Source organism: Thunnus maccoyii, chromosome 2, assembly GCF_910596095.1.
Source record: "Thunnus maccoyii chromosome 2, fThuMac1.1, whole genome shotgun sequence".
In the NCBI taxonomy this organism is placed as follows: Eukaryota; Metazoa; Chordata; class Actinopteri; order Scombriformes; family Scombridae; genus Thunnus; species Thunnus maccoyii.
The window spans coordinates 18,840,342-18,858,157 of NC_056534.1; positions in this window are offsets into that span (position 1 = coordinate 18,840,342).

A 17,816-nucleotide genomic window follows, 5' to 3' on the forward strand; every position below is an offset into this window, starting at 1 on the left:
GTAACTTTTTAAATTAATGTACTGTTCATCACTGCATAGCTTGTTACAATAATTTACCCACATTATAGTAGAGAACTGAAGTTTCGTATCGACGGCCTTTTTGACATCTTGACCTAATAGATACATTTTCTGAGAAAAATTATTCTCCATTTTCTCTGCAATCAATAGGCCAACACAATGGCGCACAGAGGAGCAATTATTTTACGACTCCTTTGTCTCGACATAGCCTCTGATAATAAGAGAAACTGTATTTACGTTCTTCAAGGATTGTGTGCGCTGAGAGGGAGGCATTCATGATGAACAATAAAGAAGTTGATTGACTTGTAACATTTAATTTGGTTATTACTATGACTGCCTCAGCAACATTTTTCTCTTGCATATTTATGGATCCAAATAATGTCTCTGACTACACCTACGACACACAGACGAGTGTGTTGCCAGTTTGCACAACACTGCAAACTCACTGAATACTCTAAAGCTGAATATCCTGTCTCTCAAATTTACCCACGCTTCACGGACAAAGCAGGACTGAAATATAAATACATATAAATGCTCCTTAAGTCTTCTTCATTTCAAATAAAAAGTTAATATAAAGCTTTGGTGACAAATTCATCAAAAGTTATGGATTACTGTTGTCAGCTAGACCGAAGTTAATGTTAATGTTACAAAAGAATAAATAGTTCTGCTCTGACTGTAACTCAAACAGGAAGAGAACTTTATTAACCCATGTCCATTGATATATACACACATATCACATGTCAATGTCAGCGCATCTCATTGGCTGTTATTGTCCATCATACAGTACCTGCATTTACTCATTAAGTTTGCCTATGTGAAAATACAAAATAAAGATTTATTTTTACAATTGAGAGCACATTTTTTTTCATGTGTCAACAATTATCATTTCATTTTATTTCATTGTCTATATGTCAGTTAAATTCACTTCATTTTACATATAATCTTTATTAACCATTTGCTTTTTTACAGCTAACCCACTTCACTTGACATTTTTTTAATCATATTTTTGTTTTCTAGAATCACTGGATGCTGAGAAATAAAATAAAAGAATCAATTTCCTTCTCAGAAGGAAAGCTGGTCCATCGCCCACATTGTGGTTGTTTTATGTAACTGTGACCTCAGCTAGAAACAGGTCATGTGAGGCAGACCCCTCACATAATCAGCCTGCAGGTAGAATTTAAGGGGAAAAATTAAATGTCAATGTAGTTCATGACAAATTTAACAGAAGATGGAATGAGAAACATATCTAAGAGAGAGCAGGACCAACGACATAGTTACTGTTAGATATGTCTGTCAGTTTGAAGCAGACAAGATGAGAGATCACGTAGAAAAGCCATTAATTAAAGTTGTGATCTTTATCTTGTCAGTTGCAAACCTAATGACTGATCATGTAAGAACCACTTAAGCACATACTAATATTTGGTAAATTGCTTCTGTTGTAATCTCATGCTACATACAGTCTAACATTATTTAAGTTCATGCAACAGTTAATCCACAGTATGTACAGGTCACATATATTTTGATGAGGATTATAGTGTGTAAATACCTGCTATTTTTGTGTTCTTGGATGCTAGAATCCAGTAACATATATTTGTTGTTTGCAACAGTGGATTGTGCCGTAAGGTAGTTTGATTGGACATGTGTAATAATGCCCTAACAAAACATTGAGCAATATGCAAATAAGCTCGAACTGAAGCAAGTTCTTGAACGTGTACAGTGTGTAATGTGTATAAAATATTTAATGTGTACATCCAGATAGCAGGTATTAATGTGTGCGTTGCAGTTTTGGAACATCAGGAACATCAGGAACAACATCAGGCTGGTAATGGACCAGGCTGTATGTGACTCCCCTGCCTCCTGTGGACTTGTGAGTACATTGGGTTTAACAAGAATAGTGGCTTTAATTTAGTGGAACATGAGTCAAAACTAAGATACTTTTGCAGATAATTGACCCTAGGAACTTGGAACGTGGCAAAAGGGCTACAATCATCTAAGAAATGTTTGTACAGTGTGTCTGTCAGCAAGGTATTTCTGATTAGTTTGCCATGATAACTGAAAAAGCAGGAAGGAGCAGCCAGAGAGCAGATGGGACCCAGGTGGGAACCAACATTGCTGAATGTCGAAGATGATGTGAAACATTGGATGCATGATGTGAAACCACCATAGGCTTCACTTTCTTTATTGGCTGCAAGAAGAACTCCAACTGTGCAGTGAATGGGGGAAAAAAACAACTTCTCTCTTGAAATTCAAAGCCAATTTTTATCACTCATCAGAACTGGGTTTCAATTGGCAACTTCCTCTATAATGTCTCGTATACAATTTCACTATTCTCACACCACGTACTGTGGCCATTTCCACCACCTAGCAGGATTACAGTGGAATATCAGGGTGTAAACGAGTTGAGCTGAAAAGCACAGATGAGGTAATGAAAGGCTGGCCTTGTTCAAACCTTGTTTTAAAACCCTGAACATCTATTTTCTCAATCATCTTCTAACAATAAGCGATGGGGAGCTACATTAAAATAACATTGTCTGGCAAAGTTAGGACAGTTTTGATTATTTTACACAAGATATTTTCTGCATTTGTGTTTTTCTGGGCAGGGCTCAGTAAAAAGATATGATGTCACTAATTCATATGCACCAACCAGGATGTAACATCATTTGAATCACAAGCTGATGTCAGTTGTTTGTTTGTGTTGTCAGGTTTGGGAGTGTTAAAGTCCCCTTTTCACTCAAAAATGTGTTTTCATTCTTTTTCATTTAATTGGATGTTTGAGCCTCACTGTGCAGAATGTTGTACAGAATGTGCAGAGATTGAAACTAGAAGGCCTGGCATGAAGGCATGAATGTGCTGAGATGGGAAAGTTTCTCTGTGCTCACCTTAAATCTGAGTTTAAGGCGTGTACCTACAAGAATGACTTGTGACATCACAATTAGTTTGGAGCCACTAGATTGGTCCAGTATGCAATGTACACAAGTATGATGTGGAAACTTGAAGTCTCCGGTGTGCACAAACTGAGAATGAACTTGCCAGTGAAGTTAAGGAGACAAGATTTGCATATTTCTGGGTTATTCAATGAGGGAGACAGAGTAGCTGTATTTTATTATTCCAAACAGACTATTTTCATATATCTTAAAACATGTCTGGAGGGGATCTTTAACAATAGCAATAACTCACTTTAACTGTGATTGCTGCTATAGTAATGAGTGGTAATGATTATGTAATAATGAGTAGTAATGAATATTTACTGTCATATACAAATAGTTAAAATTTGAAGCAAAACTTTTGGGTTCTTTTAACAGCAGTGTGATGGCTATGTTGCACAGCTACTGTATAATTAAAGAAATTTATTTAATATTTCTGAAAACGTAACTCCAGGGATGATCAGGCATTTTCAATTGTTGGTGCTAAACTGTGGGATAGTTTGCCACTCGTTATTAGTACATCTCCCTCCACTGATATTTTTAAAACTCATCTTAAGGCTCATCATGTAGACATGACTGGTCACATTCTATTATATGCTGCTGTGGTTTTATGACTTTATCTAAATTTTATTTATTCTGCGCTACATTTTTATTCTTCTATTGAGCCTCATAATTATGTCTCTGTTTTTATTTGTTTGTAATTCTCATTCTCTGTAAAGCACTTTGGTCAACATTTGTTGTTTTTAAATGGGCTCTATAAATGAACTGACTGCACTTTCTCCTGCTCACAGCAAGTTCCAACACACCAACACACAAACTCTCCTTTAGTTTCTTCTTAAAGGAATGAAAAAGTGACCTTCTTTTGTGAAACAGTCACAGCATTATGAGATGGCACAGAAACACAAGGTTAACACAGCTGTTAATAAAACTTTCATTCAATCAGTTGCATACTGTCCACTTGCAATAGTTGATCCATAGCAACCCAGCATCATGGAGAAAATACTGAAATATATTCACAATTTTAACCCAATGATCACAATTTGGCAACAAATTCAAAGTTTAATGTCAACAAGAGACAATATTACGACCCACTGACTGGGTTAAAGATATCGAGTCAGTGAAGCTCTGGGTTCACTGACATTTTTGTTATTCACTGAAAGAGGCAATTTTCTTCAGTTTGTGACACTCATATCTTCATTCAAAGAATAACCTTTGGAAAAATGCCAATGAATATGAACACATGGAGATGATAATAATATCAGAAATACTAGCAACTGTGCGTATGCTTTGACTGCCCCATCAAACTTGATTTGGAGGATTCAGTTTCCAAGTTTCCATCCAAATGTAGCACACATTTTAACCAAATTTCCAGAAAATCGTAACAAAAAACCCCAACATTTTCTATTCATTCATCATTGGACCCATCACCCCCATCCACTGCCATTAAACCACTGCAGAAAAACAACATGCAACAAGATAATGTAATTAAAAGAGTGTTAGTAAACTTCAAATAATGTGAAAAGCGTGATAGAAATATGGTATTTATATTTCTTTTACGTATTAATTTTATGAACATTACAGTCTCCCCATCGGTCCACACATATCTCGTCTGCCCCCATGTTTAATCGCTTCAGTGGACTGAACACTTCAGTAATGCTGAAGTCACACGATTTATTCACCTGAAGTTTTTGTTTCCATCACACTTTGACACGTTTTCTTTTTGTCGATTCACCACCTTTTCCACTTCAGCCAAATGTAAAAACTTTTTCCAGTCAGGTTTTTTAATGCACAAATTGAAGAAGCTCATAAAAGCAGGTGGATGGAAATGCATTAGTGAAAGCTCATGTCCTCATAGCTGTGCTTGTGAAGTGGCTCATTGGTATCTTTGTGGGTATCAGAGGAGGCATATGGCAGTGGGAGTTAGGGCTCCAGTACTGGGGAAAATGCCATTCTGAACTATGTAAAAGGGTAAAATTCAGAGAAATTGTCAAAATTAGTATGATACTGCAAGACTTCCAGAGTACTTTTTGTGCAATTTTGCCATTATTACAAAGTCATAAACCTTAGTTGTGGCATTTTCATAATGATCAAATGTGCTGCAGGTAAGTGCTTGCACAATCAAATGAAGGGTGACTCATGTTGTGAGCATAGTGTGTTTCTGTCCCATCACCCCTCCTTTAATATGCAACAGTGATGCTCTGTAAATGGCTGTGTTTACCCATCTGGTCAGGAAGACCTTTATTGACTCACAAGCTCTTAGTTTAGTTAGTGGAGGTGTGTTGCTTCAGATACAGTACCAGAGAGACCAAGAGGAGATCCAGAAAGTCCAGTTTAGTAACCAATCTGTGACTTTGATATCTTTAATATCTTAATGTATTTATTGTCTTGCATATCTTGTATTTTGAGCCTCTGTGTTGCATGTTTTAAATACTACCTGGCAATGTAGTATAAGGGTGTCCTGAGTGATGTTTTTTATTAACATTAATATATTCTGTTTTCTTCATTTTATTATTTGTTTTGCATGCTTATAAATGTCAATATTTGCCAATAACTTTGTATTTTCAATCTCTTATTCTGTTTTTAGAGTGACTCTGTAACATCTGTACAGGTGAAAAATAGCCTCTTGGCTAACTCTGGCACATTTACAGCAATGTTTATTAATGTGCACTGTCCCTGTATAAATAAACCAACAAAATTTAAAAAAAAGAATTCAGATGCTACACTTTGCTGGATGGCATTGTGTTGTGTCAAAAGTTGAGCCAGGTTCAACTTTTTTGCCAGACCTCCCTGCGTTGTTCTGACGGAGCCCTCTGCATTGGCAGCTTCAACTTATGATATTACCTCTTGCAAATGTGCAGCCAGCCAGAAAGAGGAAATCTGCTCCTGTTTGAGAGCATTTTGAATACTGGAACAAACACATTTACCCTCATCGCTATCAGGTGGCACTACAGTTTTTATGTAAACCAGCTTCCTTTGTCTCTTGTGAGAGACTCCTCTCCAAGGCGGGGGAGGTAATATCACAAAAATCATCTCAGCCCAAACACAGTGAGGAATTTCTGTTTCTAATTAAAAATCATTAAAAGCTTTCCTTTCCTTCTCTCCCCACTCATACCTATACAAGCACTGTCATTCCCCAGCCGCATTAGCACCAAATGAGCCCCTCTTTATTTCAATCTTACACCTAACCTACAACATAGTCACTCAAAATACTATAATCTAAATAATCTTCACTCTCTTTCTTTCTGTTAAAGTGTCTGCTATGAAGCCAACAACAACAAATCTAGCAGTAATGCCCAATGATAATAACTAGGCCTACAGTTTAAAAGTCTTAAAGAGACATAAGAATCCTTATTGAATACAGCAGTAGCAAAAAGTGCCAGTATCAGTGGTATTTATGATTTGGCTGCTCAATTATTGAATTTTCTTTGCAAGATGGCAAAGAATATTAAAGGTTTATTTATACTGATTTAGGTGTTTTAGGTGTGACAGACTGCGACACCCCTCAGTGAAATATGGCTCTACTTAAGATGATTACTCAGTAGATTGGAAGGCCTATTCAAGGGATTTTTACTTTGTCAGTCGAGAGAAAAGTGTTTATTTTTTTTCATTTTGACCTGTCTTTGAGTCTGCCTTTTACCATCTTACTAGTCGCTTTAGCCAGGCTTCCCTACATTATCCACATGTCTACTGCTACTCAAAGTCACCAAATAGTGCAATAATTTGAGCAGATTTTGAGTCCCCTGCAGCTCTTTTGTAGGGGTTGTTCAGTGGAGCTTTTGAGTCTTCTGAGGAAATGGGAACATTTAAGTGTTGCTTTAAGTGTTTGAGGAGAGGTGGAGGGGCATGCCACCTCTACTCTTGAAAAACAGACAAAAATCATCCCTTTCTGTACTATTGCCCCTTTCCATTATTCTTAACATGAGGATGCTACTACTCTTCTTTATTTAATTTCCAACATATCCATGGGTTTTGAAGGTATTGTAAACATAAAACAAACCTTTTGACACTTCTTTTCTCCCTCCCTAACATCCTCTCCCTCCTTATGTCTCTTTCACTGATGTAGAGAGGAAGATTCAGCCTCAAAAGTTAAGACTTTGAGTCAAACCTGTTTAAAAGCCACCAGTAAGGTCACAGCAGATGTCTCTGTACAAGAAACAACACAACACCCAGAAACATAGTTTCATAGTTTTCTTCTGGCTGTGTATTGACTCACAGATTTGTTTGACACATAGGCAAATTGTTTACAAAAAGTTGGATGAGTTTGCTTAGTTGGGTGACTTTGCAGTTCTGCGCTTCAGAGATTTAATCCTGATCAAATATGCTGCCAGGACTCCAGAGGATTGCATCATGTAACAGAGCTCCTGGAAAAGTTTGACAAATAGGAGCTTTTTCTAATCTGGCGCCCCTATTGGCAGTAATCAGCAGGACAACACAATTTGTCTGTGCTTTCCAAAGCTGTTACAAATCACTGTTGAAAAATAATTATGTTTTATGATGTGACAACACTGTGGTTAAGGTCTGGATAGGTTTAGGCACAAAAAACACTTGGTTTAATGCCTCTATCCACCCCACCTCCTCAGAATGCAGGAAATTGTCTACATATAGTATATACATGTCATGTGAAGCGCAACACTGCTCCGGGTCATAATCACAACGGCCACAAGATGACATCTGTCACTCAAATGTAACTATAAGTCATGCTGAGCAACTAACATTATGATCTATTGCGTCGTTTGTCTTGGGAGGACAGTATCGAAAAACAACAACCACTCAGTTGCAGTATTAGTGTTTGCAGGATGAGCGTATGCTTAAACACAAGATGGATGTTTCCTACTGCACGTTAGGCAGATGCTCTAGTTGGAGTTTGCTGCTGCTGTGGCTCCTCAAGTCATATATAAGATCCTGATGCTGCTATGAGACAAAATAACCGTCATGCCTTTATAAGGTTCACCAAAGACCTTGTAGCATACAATTTCCCTCTCTCTAGAGGTGGAATTATACTTGTGCATTTTGTGTTCAATAGGTGCCTCAGGCATAAATATTGATTTATAGTTCAGCATATTTATTTCAACTGTTGATACCTCCACTGTAACGCCAGACAGACGTGTCATACATTATCAAGCTTCTTTATGCATATGTACCCAACAGCAATGGTGTTTATATTCTTTTGTTTATGTTCCGATAGAGTAACAATGGAAGGTTTGCCTTGTCTCACCACTGAATAGGAGACAATTATGATGGAATCATTAATAACAAAAGAAATTGTGTTTATTCCTTCATTTGCTGTGATAGACAGTGACAATGTAACAAGCAGAAGGTTTGTAATGGAAATGGCTTTGCTAGATGTGTGAAAGGAGAAGATTATTTTACCTTTCTTCAGCATGCTTGATGTTGTCTTCATTATCAACAGTTTCCACTGGCGCTGAAGTCTTGGAAACACAAGTCAGTTTTATTTATGTAATGACCAAAAGCACAAATCACAAATTTGCCTCAAGGGGCGGCATCCCACAATGAAGTGGGTATAGAAAATTGATGGCTGAAAATAATCTTTAAAAATATGTCAGAAAAAGCTTTCGCTTTGGTTTCTTTGTGTGTTATAAAACAGCTATTATAGTTTAGTTTATTTTTTTTCAAGATTCAAGATTCATTAATTATCATTTTACAACAAAGGTTGTATAACAAAATGTAGTTTGTAGTCCCTTTATGCTACTCACAAAAACAGAAACTATATAAATGGATTAATAAATAATAAGTCAAAAAAATAGAACTATTTTTTATATTGGAGTACGGAGGATGAATTGAGGAGCCTCACAGCCTGAGGAAAGAAGCTGCTCTGTATTCTGGTGGTACGACAGCAGATAATAATAATATTATAATGCTATAGTTTGTCTACAATCAATAATACATAATAGTCACTTTAGACTGTAAGCAGAACCAACCACCTATTGTTTGCTTACCCGAATACACAAGACCAAATACTTTTTTCAAAAAGTCTCAGTTAGAGACCATTAATAAAACTGCTCCACTATTGACTAATACTACCAGCATTTTGAATCATACCACACACAAAAATATTTCAAAATCACTGAAAGGCCCAGCATGCTCCTGATATGGAGGCTGCTGATTTTAAGACTCTTAACATTCAAGGTAAGTCCGTGCACCTTTCCAGCTCAAGTAATCCAAAACAGATTACAATTTTAACTGTATTCCTCTCCAGAGAGGGAACATCATGTAGAAAGGGGTTCTCATCTTCCAGCAATCTGCAGCTGAATCAGGTGCTTCTCGGGTCATTGACAGCAAATTTCAAATGAAAAAAGACTGGAGCACACCGACTGACTTGGAGCATTTGATAGTGCAAACAGACCAATGTTTTGACTCTACTGTATCTTCATCAGAGTCAAAGGAGGACAAAGGCATAAGGCAAACACTTATAGTCAACCTAGGACAGGTGCACGTCTGTCATTGGGTAGAAGGAGGAACACGGATTCAACCCTATTGGATAATAGATACAGGGGCTTTGAATTACATGATATCAAGCACAGAAGGTGTATGTTCTGCAGCAACCATAAGTAAGTAAAGTCCAGATGCTAACAAAAATATTGCTATGAATTGTTTTTATTTATCGATAAACTTCCTTCAAAGTTTAGTGAACAGAAGAAACCTACCTACACATGTGCACAGTTTTTCAAGGTACTTGGCAGGAAGGCTGCTCCAACAATCTTGGAGAAGTTGCCACAATTCTTCTGTGGATTTATGCATATCAGTTGCTTCTGTCTCTTCATGTAATCCCAGACTGACTCCATGATGTTGAGATCAGGGCTCTGTGGGGGCCAAACCATCTGTTGCAGGACTCCTTGTTCTTCTTGTCGCTGAAAATAGTTCTTTATGACTCTGGCTGTACTTTGGGGGATCATTGTCATGCCGCAGAATAAATGTGGGGCAGATCAGATGCCTCCCTGATGGTATTGCATAATGGATAAGAATCTAAACATCTAAAGTGCCTAAAACTTTTGCACAGTGCTGTATTATGTAATTCAAAGATATAAGTGTATTCTTGTTTTTCTGTCTTGTTTTTAAGGTATGGGTGTGGCACCCGGACATTGGCTCTGGTAATCCCTGCACCTGTAAGTAATATTGTTGGTCTGTTTATGACTCCCACAAACATTTTTTTTTCCTGCTTTCTGCTCCTATCACACAAACTGAACTTAAGCTTTAGCTTCAGCACAGCAATCCAAATCCTCTGAGCCTGTCGGTATTTCATCTGTGCTGCGATTGATTTTATTGAACCTGGTGGATTCTTTTGTCCCAGCATTCAAAAAAGGTTTTTCATCCATAGATATCAAAGGCCTCTTTGTTCATGTCTGTTAATCTTCAGAGAGAGAAAACTGCTGTGGAACGAACTATCTGCAGACCATTACTGTTTTGTGATTTTGTTATACTTTTGTGAAACCTTTTGATACAGCTTTATCAAATAGCAATAACATTTGCATCACCTAGCACATTTATTATCTTTAATGCAGCTGTTTTTTTACTTGAGGGAAGGCCTGTGAACATGTGTAACTGAATTACCTTTTATTCCAGTGACAATAATGTTAATATATTCTGTTCTCACCTAAAAACAATAGCACTGGTTGTTCAAATGTTGAAAGGAAAGGCTGGTGATTCTCTATATTTTTCTTCCTGTCAACAAATCTCATATGCAGAATGAAACCAACAATGAATTGATCTACTTACAAGCATTCTGTGTGTATCCAAAGCCCGATACATCTTATTCCTCTGTGCTGTGGACCTCTGTTGTTGTCCAAAAACTATTAAAAATAAGTAACACCTTTGCACTGGGTGACATGTTCCTTCACCACAAAGGTGATGTGTTTGTTTAGAAAAGGGGTTCTCCAACTTTCTGGGGCCAGGGACCCCTTACAGGAGAGAAATTTTTCCGAGGAAATCATAATCGTAACACTGATTAAACATGCTTACTATCATTTGTACTCTTAGATGCCATTGGAACTATTGATATTCTAAAACTGATCAACCTGAACACTTCAGACCTGTTTCATAGTGAAACGTAAACAGAAACATGTTTCAATTTGCATGATGTTAAAGCCACGTATATACTGTTAAACAGCGGGTCATTTTATTCAAATTGCATTTGGACTCAACTTGACAGCATTTATACTCACCTGTTGTCCTCCCAGGCACCTCCTTGAAGAACAGAAAGTCCTTCAAAATGTTCCCTTCCTATGGATAGCGAACAAAAACAACAAAGCAATTTCTGTTGATTTGTCCAACTGAATAGAAAATTGCTTACAGGAACACAATCTATCCAGTAGGGGTGTGCCCAAATACAAATACATTATTTGGCAAAACACAAATAGTGGGTTTTTTATGAAGATTTATTTCATACAAATATTTTTTAAATTGTTTGTTTTTGGCTGAAAAAAAACCATGTCAAATACCAGCGTGCAGGTCAGTAACATCACTATCTCATCACTATTCTCTCCTCTGCTCTGCTGTTACGCATATCAGCAGGTCTCAATGAGAGGAGTCACATCCACCTGCTATATGACACACATTTGTGTGTTCCCAGAGATAAAGCTGAGCTACTGACACAAGCGAAGTTCTTTCAAGGGACTCTTCATAACCTGTTGTTCCCCTTCTCCTTTTCACAAAGTTAGGTTGTAAAAAATAGGCAATAAATGAAAAGTGCAAAGCAAGAATCACCTTTGAAGTTCTTCTCTACACATTACACACTGTGCTATCTCTGTGTTATGGGTGTATAAATAAGTAGAGGTCTGTCTGCACTTATGCAATGTACTGGGTTTTAGCTCAGTAGTCAGTGTAGTTGTCTATGATCTGGGAGACTTGAGTTCATGACTCAGTGTGGGGACCTCCTTTGTAAGATAGTTTATTCATAAGAACTTATTTCAACGCTTTAATATCATAAAATTAAAAGCATAATAAAAAACAAAAACTGTATTTTTACAACTATTTCCACTTTTATTCGATTACAAACACAAACATAAATAATTTTGCTGCCTCAACAAATATAGATACAAATACTGGGCTCTCTGCACATCCCTACTATCCAGTAGCTGTGACTGAAAGTCAGCCAAGAGTTCTTCCATTCTCCTCCCCACGGTGTCCTTTTAGAGAGGTACATCTTTATTAGCTGCCTCTGTCCCAAGAACAACTTCACACATTTCAACCGCCACTGGAAGAGTTCCTCTCCAATTGTGTATGGCTTTTTACCTTTAACAATCCATTGAGCCACCAAATAAGAAGCCTTCTGTGCTTTCTCTGAAGTTAGTTATGGCCAGGTTCACCATCCTGTGTTTTCTGGTGGGTGTTTTCCTCACTCTTTCAATAGAAAAATTATTTTGTTTTGCCCTCATATTCCAGGTGCATTGTAATCAGATGTCACTTTAGCTTGGCTGGATTCATGGATTTGTTCACTAGCACCTGAAGATGCATAACACTTTTTGGTCTCCTGTCGCTGCTCTCAATGAAACCAAACTCAATAGTTTGGGCTTAGCATCACTTGACAACATGGACTGACTCAAATATTTCTCCATGCTTGCCAGCCAGCTAGCTGGCTAATAAGCCAAGCTAAGCAGCAGAAGAAATGGTTCATTGCACCCTGAGTGAAGTGAGTGAGTTTCTATTGGCCCAAAGCTAACGTGAGTGGGAGTAACGGACACAACACTAATAACAGCAATCACATTTTCAGTCTGCAGAGAGTAGTCACATGATTGATCAGACTCTGACCCAGATATTGTAATTTCTCAAAGAACTTCAGTACAAAGTCAAGAGGTTGTGATATTGAGTACAACAAGCTAGTGAAGCTTTGTAAACAGAGTCATATTCCTGCCCATGCAGAGTAGCGTCTGCCATACACAGAACTACTCTCCAGAGACTGAAAACATGACCGTTGTTATTAGTCTTTGGAGCCATTTCTAAACAAATTACTGTACTCAATGAAGGAACATGTCACTCGATGCAACAGTGCTACTTATTTTTAATAGTTTTTGGACAACAACAGAGGTCTACAGCACAGAGGAATAAAACATATCAGATTTTGGATACACACAGAATACTTGTAAGTACATCAATTCATATTTGGTTTGGCTCTGCACATGAGATTTGTTGACATTAAAAAAATATATATAGAAAATGCTGGCCACATTCTTTAAAACAACCCATATTTACACTTTCCTGACATTGTTTCACTTTTTAAATCTGCAAGAACTTTTGTTTTTTCTGGCCACCTGGGGGCAGCTGAAACAAGCAGTAAACACTGACATATTATCACCTTTTAAAGGACCAGTGTGAAGGACTTAATGGCATCTAGCAGTGAGGTTGCAGATTGCAATCAACTGAATACCCCTCCGGTACGGTGGCCGCGAAACTCACAAAAAATGAAAAAGGTCCTCTCTAGAGCCAGTTTTTGGTTTGTCCATTTTGGGCTTCTGTAGAAACATGGCAGTGCAATGTGGTGGGCTCCGCTGAAGAGGACCCACTCCCTATGTAGATATAAAGGGCACTAAGAAAATGGAAACACAGCAATTCTTATTTTTCAAGTGATTATACACCAATTAAAACATATTTTATATTCCATTTCTGCCAAGTCCGCTCTGCTAGATGCCATTCAGTTCTTCACATTGTATCTTTAAGTTGAACTTATCAGTTAACTTAGCAGTTACCCATTTACACATCCATCAGATATGGAACAACATTAGTATTTATTTGTAATTGCATTTCTGGCCACCTGACAAACATAAGGCCAATATTCATTTGGAGTAGTCACATGGATCATTTTGGAAGGCACAGTCAAACAAACCTATTTTGTCATTTACTGTAGGTATGGTCTCTCTTCGTAATTGTGCGCCTGCTTCTAGCACAATTTGAGGACCCATCAGATCAGAGCGCTCTCTCCCACCAGCCAGACAAATACCTGTCTGCTAACTGTTGGTGCCATGGGTGAACCTGTTTTTCTTGGAACTGTCAGTCATGTTTACAGCCCCTGGACAAAACTGAATCGCTTAAACAGGAGAGTACATCTTGTGTCATTAGCGTATGGATAAATGCTCACCCTCAACAATTACACTAAATATTGTAAGTGGGGGGTTGGGCCGGGTGAATGAATGGACAAAAGCAGACACATGTAGATCCCACCAATATTTCCAGCTCTATTGCTCTTATTGGGAGATGTGCACAACAGCAGTATGCATCATGAAATCACATGTATTAATTATATTATATGCCCACTCTTCATTCTTTTTGAAGGTTTGTAGTTGTTGAAATGCTGAACCACAGAATTATGTTTTTTTTCAAGCACCATATTTTAAGAATCAAAGTTTGTTCTATGAGTGCCTTCGATTGTATTAAAAAAAAAAGAGAGAAAAAAGTCTGAACTTTAAACGCCAATGTTTAGAATCAACTTTGGTTGTTTTAATATCCTCACAAATGACAGTAAAATATTACAAACAACAGATGTTACAACCCTGAGGTTGTATGAACATTTTCTATGTATTTGTGTATTTGTTTCCGTCTAGTGATCCTGTTTTGGTGCCTGTGTGTGATGGGCTGCTGCTGCAGATGAGCTTGGCTGATTGTCTGACTGAATGGTTGTTACTGTGTGAGTGTGCAGGAAGTTAACTGGTTCCAGCCCCCAAGCTTGCAGTTTAAAGGAGGGCTAACCCCCACCTCCTGCAGGCTCCCCTCTTTCCATTTCTGACCAGCCTGCCAGCCAACATGTTTTGGTGTGAAATGTTGTGTCTAGATTTGTTAATGTGATATACCAGCTCAGGTTTGGTAGAGGTGGGTAGCATTTTTGTTTAATTCTATTTTCTCCTATTTCTGTTATGCTAGCAGTTAGGTTAGGGATTTGTCATTTTGTTCCTTTTGTTTGAGTAAGTAACTTTAGGTTACTCAGCTTTAGTTCCCTCGTGTTTGTTTTGCTGTTAACCCAACCTGAAGCTAAAAGATTTTAAGATAAACCTTTAAAGGGCTGCAAATCCTCTGTTGCTGGTGGTTCTTGGGAGCTGGAAAGAGGACAGTCTCATCTTTCATATTGTGCCAGGGTTCCCCCTAGACTGGGCGGCGGTAACACAGACAATTGAAGACAAAGACAGACGCAGAAAAACTTATAAAACACACTTACAATGTTGCTGACAATCCTCAACCATGGCCCTGATGCACCTAGAGGAACCATTAAGTTGCAAAGATATTATTTTAACATTGTATTTCCTCTGTTGATATTACATAGCTCCCATGAGGCAACAAACAAACCCAAAAATAAAAGCATCAAACTCATTAGATACAATAAGAAAGAAGCTTTTTGTTTACATACACCCATTTTACTAGTTTCACTTTCTGAGCCTTAACACTCAACATTGACAGCAATATATTCTCAGTACATTTCAGTTTCATTCATGTTTTTAATGCATGTTTTAGAGCAGCCTGAGAGAGTCCAACGGTCCTTTTCATTTCACAATGCTGCCATATTCATCAATGCTGAACATATATTTTTTGAACCACAAGATTCATTCTAATGTGCATAAAAACACAGTAACAAAAGTTTGTAACTAGCAACTGATAGGAGTTGCCTTCACTTTCTAGAAAAGAAATTATGATTGTGTGGAAACAATGTAATCATCTTCCTTCTAGTTTCCTGTCACTCAAGATGTTCTGAGTGATATGTTCTGAAAACCATCTCCTGTATATTTATGGCTGTGTATTCAGCATTGCAGCGGCCCTAAGAGAATAACTTTCACATTTCATTGCACTTCATGTTTCTCAGGCCCGTAAATAGAGAAGGACCCTGAACTGTCTTTGTTCATCTTTCAAGAGGAAATATATTTTTCCATTTCAATTTATCCACTCACTTACAAGATGAGATGAGGCATTGTCATGTGCACTGATTGCATGCACACACACAGTTTTACTTCCTTTCATTCATCAGAAATAAAGTTCCAATGTGAATCAGGCCTGTGAATACATGGAAAAGCTTGAAAAGGTGTGTAATGGCTAGAAACTGGTCATACCAGTAACAAAATCGGAGGTCAGTCATTCTTTCTGGCCAATGCATTTTCTTTTTTTGGTTCCATTTTGTCTTTGAATGGATATTTTAGAGGTTGATGCCATATCTGGATTTCTCTAACTATAGACATATTCATTGTGTTTTATAATGTCCTTCATGAAACACAGTACTGCAGAGACTGTTGATCTTGTTGATATATACCTGAGGTATAAAATATTCTGCCATGTCTGTTTCCTCCCTACACTGTATCATCAAAGTTAACCTAAATTTTGCAGATTATCAAATGGTTAGAGTAAAGAATAATTTAAAGATTATGTATTCCAGGGATATGATTATTTGGAAATTATGTTTTTTTGGTTTATTCAAGCCTTGTTTTTTGTTTTGTTTTGTTTTGTTTTGTTTTGTTTTGTTTTGTTTTGTTTTGTTTTGTTTTGTTTTGTTTTTTGAGGGTTTTATCAGAGTGAACCAAATCTAAATGGTGGTGGTGGTCATATTTGATCTGCATGTACTGTTGTACCTGTCAATCCAGTGCAACAAATACTGTTTCACATGCCTGAAAGCATAAATAAAATGTGAAATTGATGAAAATGACTGTTCGCTAAACCCCGTCCCACTTAGTTACTGTTGCTATGTGCCTGTCAAGCAATGATACTACAATGACCCTTTACACAGCCATTCAGTTCACCCTGTGTCTGAAACAGGCCGAATTAGCTCCTCTCTCTTTAAGGCTCCCCTCCCGTTGAGCCCAATCTGTTCTGATTGGTTAACTTTTGGAAGGTGTATAGTGTATAGTAGTAGGATTTCACAACTTTTTCTCGTTCTTTACTCGAAATGTCTTCTCAAATACATCTGTACATGCTTGAGCCAGAATCTGATCCAAAATATGAGAGTGAACAACACAAACAATACATGGAGAGACCTTACCAACAAAGGTTATGTAATGGACGGCCATTCATGGGCATTTGTCGGTAAGGTCAAAAAAAAACAAAAAACAAAGTGTTCAGAGCAGGTAGAAGCTTTTGACTTGCAGGGAGCATTTCTACATACATTAACCTCAAATTTTGGAAATTTGACCATGTTTAACATAGATATCAAACATCATAACAGTATATAAATAACAGAAAATCACAAAAAGCATATGTCCCCTTTAAGCTAACTCCGTGAGGTGGTTGAAAACACTGTGTTTGGCTGACTCATTTTTAAAAATAAGAAGCCTGTAAAAGGGATATTAAATCTGTACTTGAAGCTAAAACGGCATGTTAAAGGCAAAACGTCAGCATCCTCACTACCCAATTATCTATGTAGAAGACTCAGCATCGTTTTTGTATTGCAGTGTTAAGCGTGTTAGTTCTAGCATTATAAGTATCACAGGGTTAGGGTTAGAAAAATGTAAAGTAAGACTCTTATTTGATTCTATCACAACCTTGTTTGGCTGCTTAGATTAAGCAACATAGTTGGACAACCAAGACAGACAATATGCACCTTTGTGCTTTATTGTTTGTATTTAAAGACATCACTTCACTTTTAACGTTACAAGAGTGTAGGGTGAGGACTTACCAATGTGTTTTACAAATGTACAGTAGCACTATCTCAGATAACAAGTTTGGCCGGCTTGTGGTGAGATTGTGCTGTCTGTTTTTTGGTGGAGGACTCAGTTCTTGTCACACAACGGAGCATACAACGAGAGGAACAAGGAAAAGCAGCATGAAAAGAGAAAAAGTTGGATAAGGAAAAAATTTTTCCTTCGCAGTTTCTAATGGAAAACAAAATGACAATTTCCTCAATTTAAAGCCATCACAAACACATCTCTGATTTTGCTGCTATTACAATCCTGT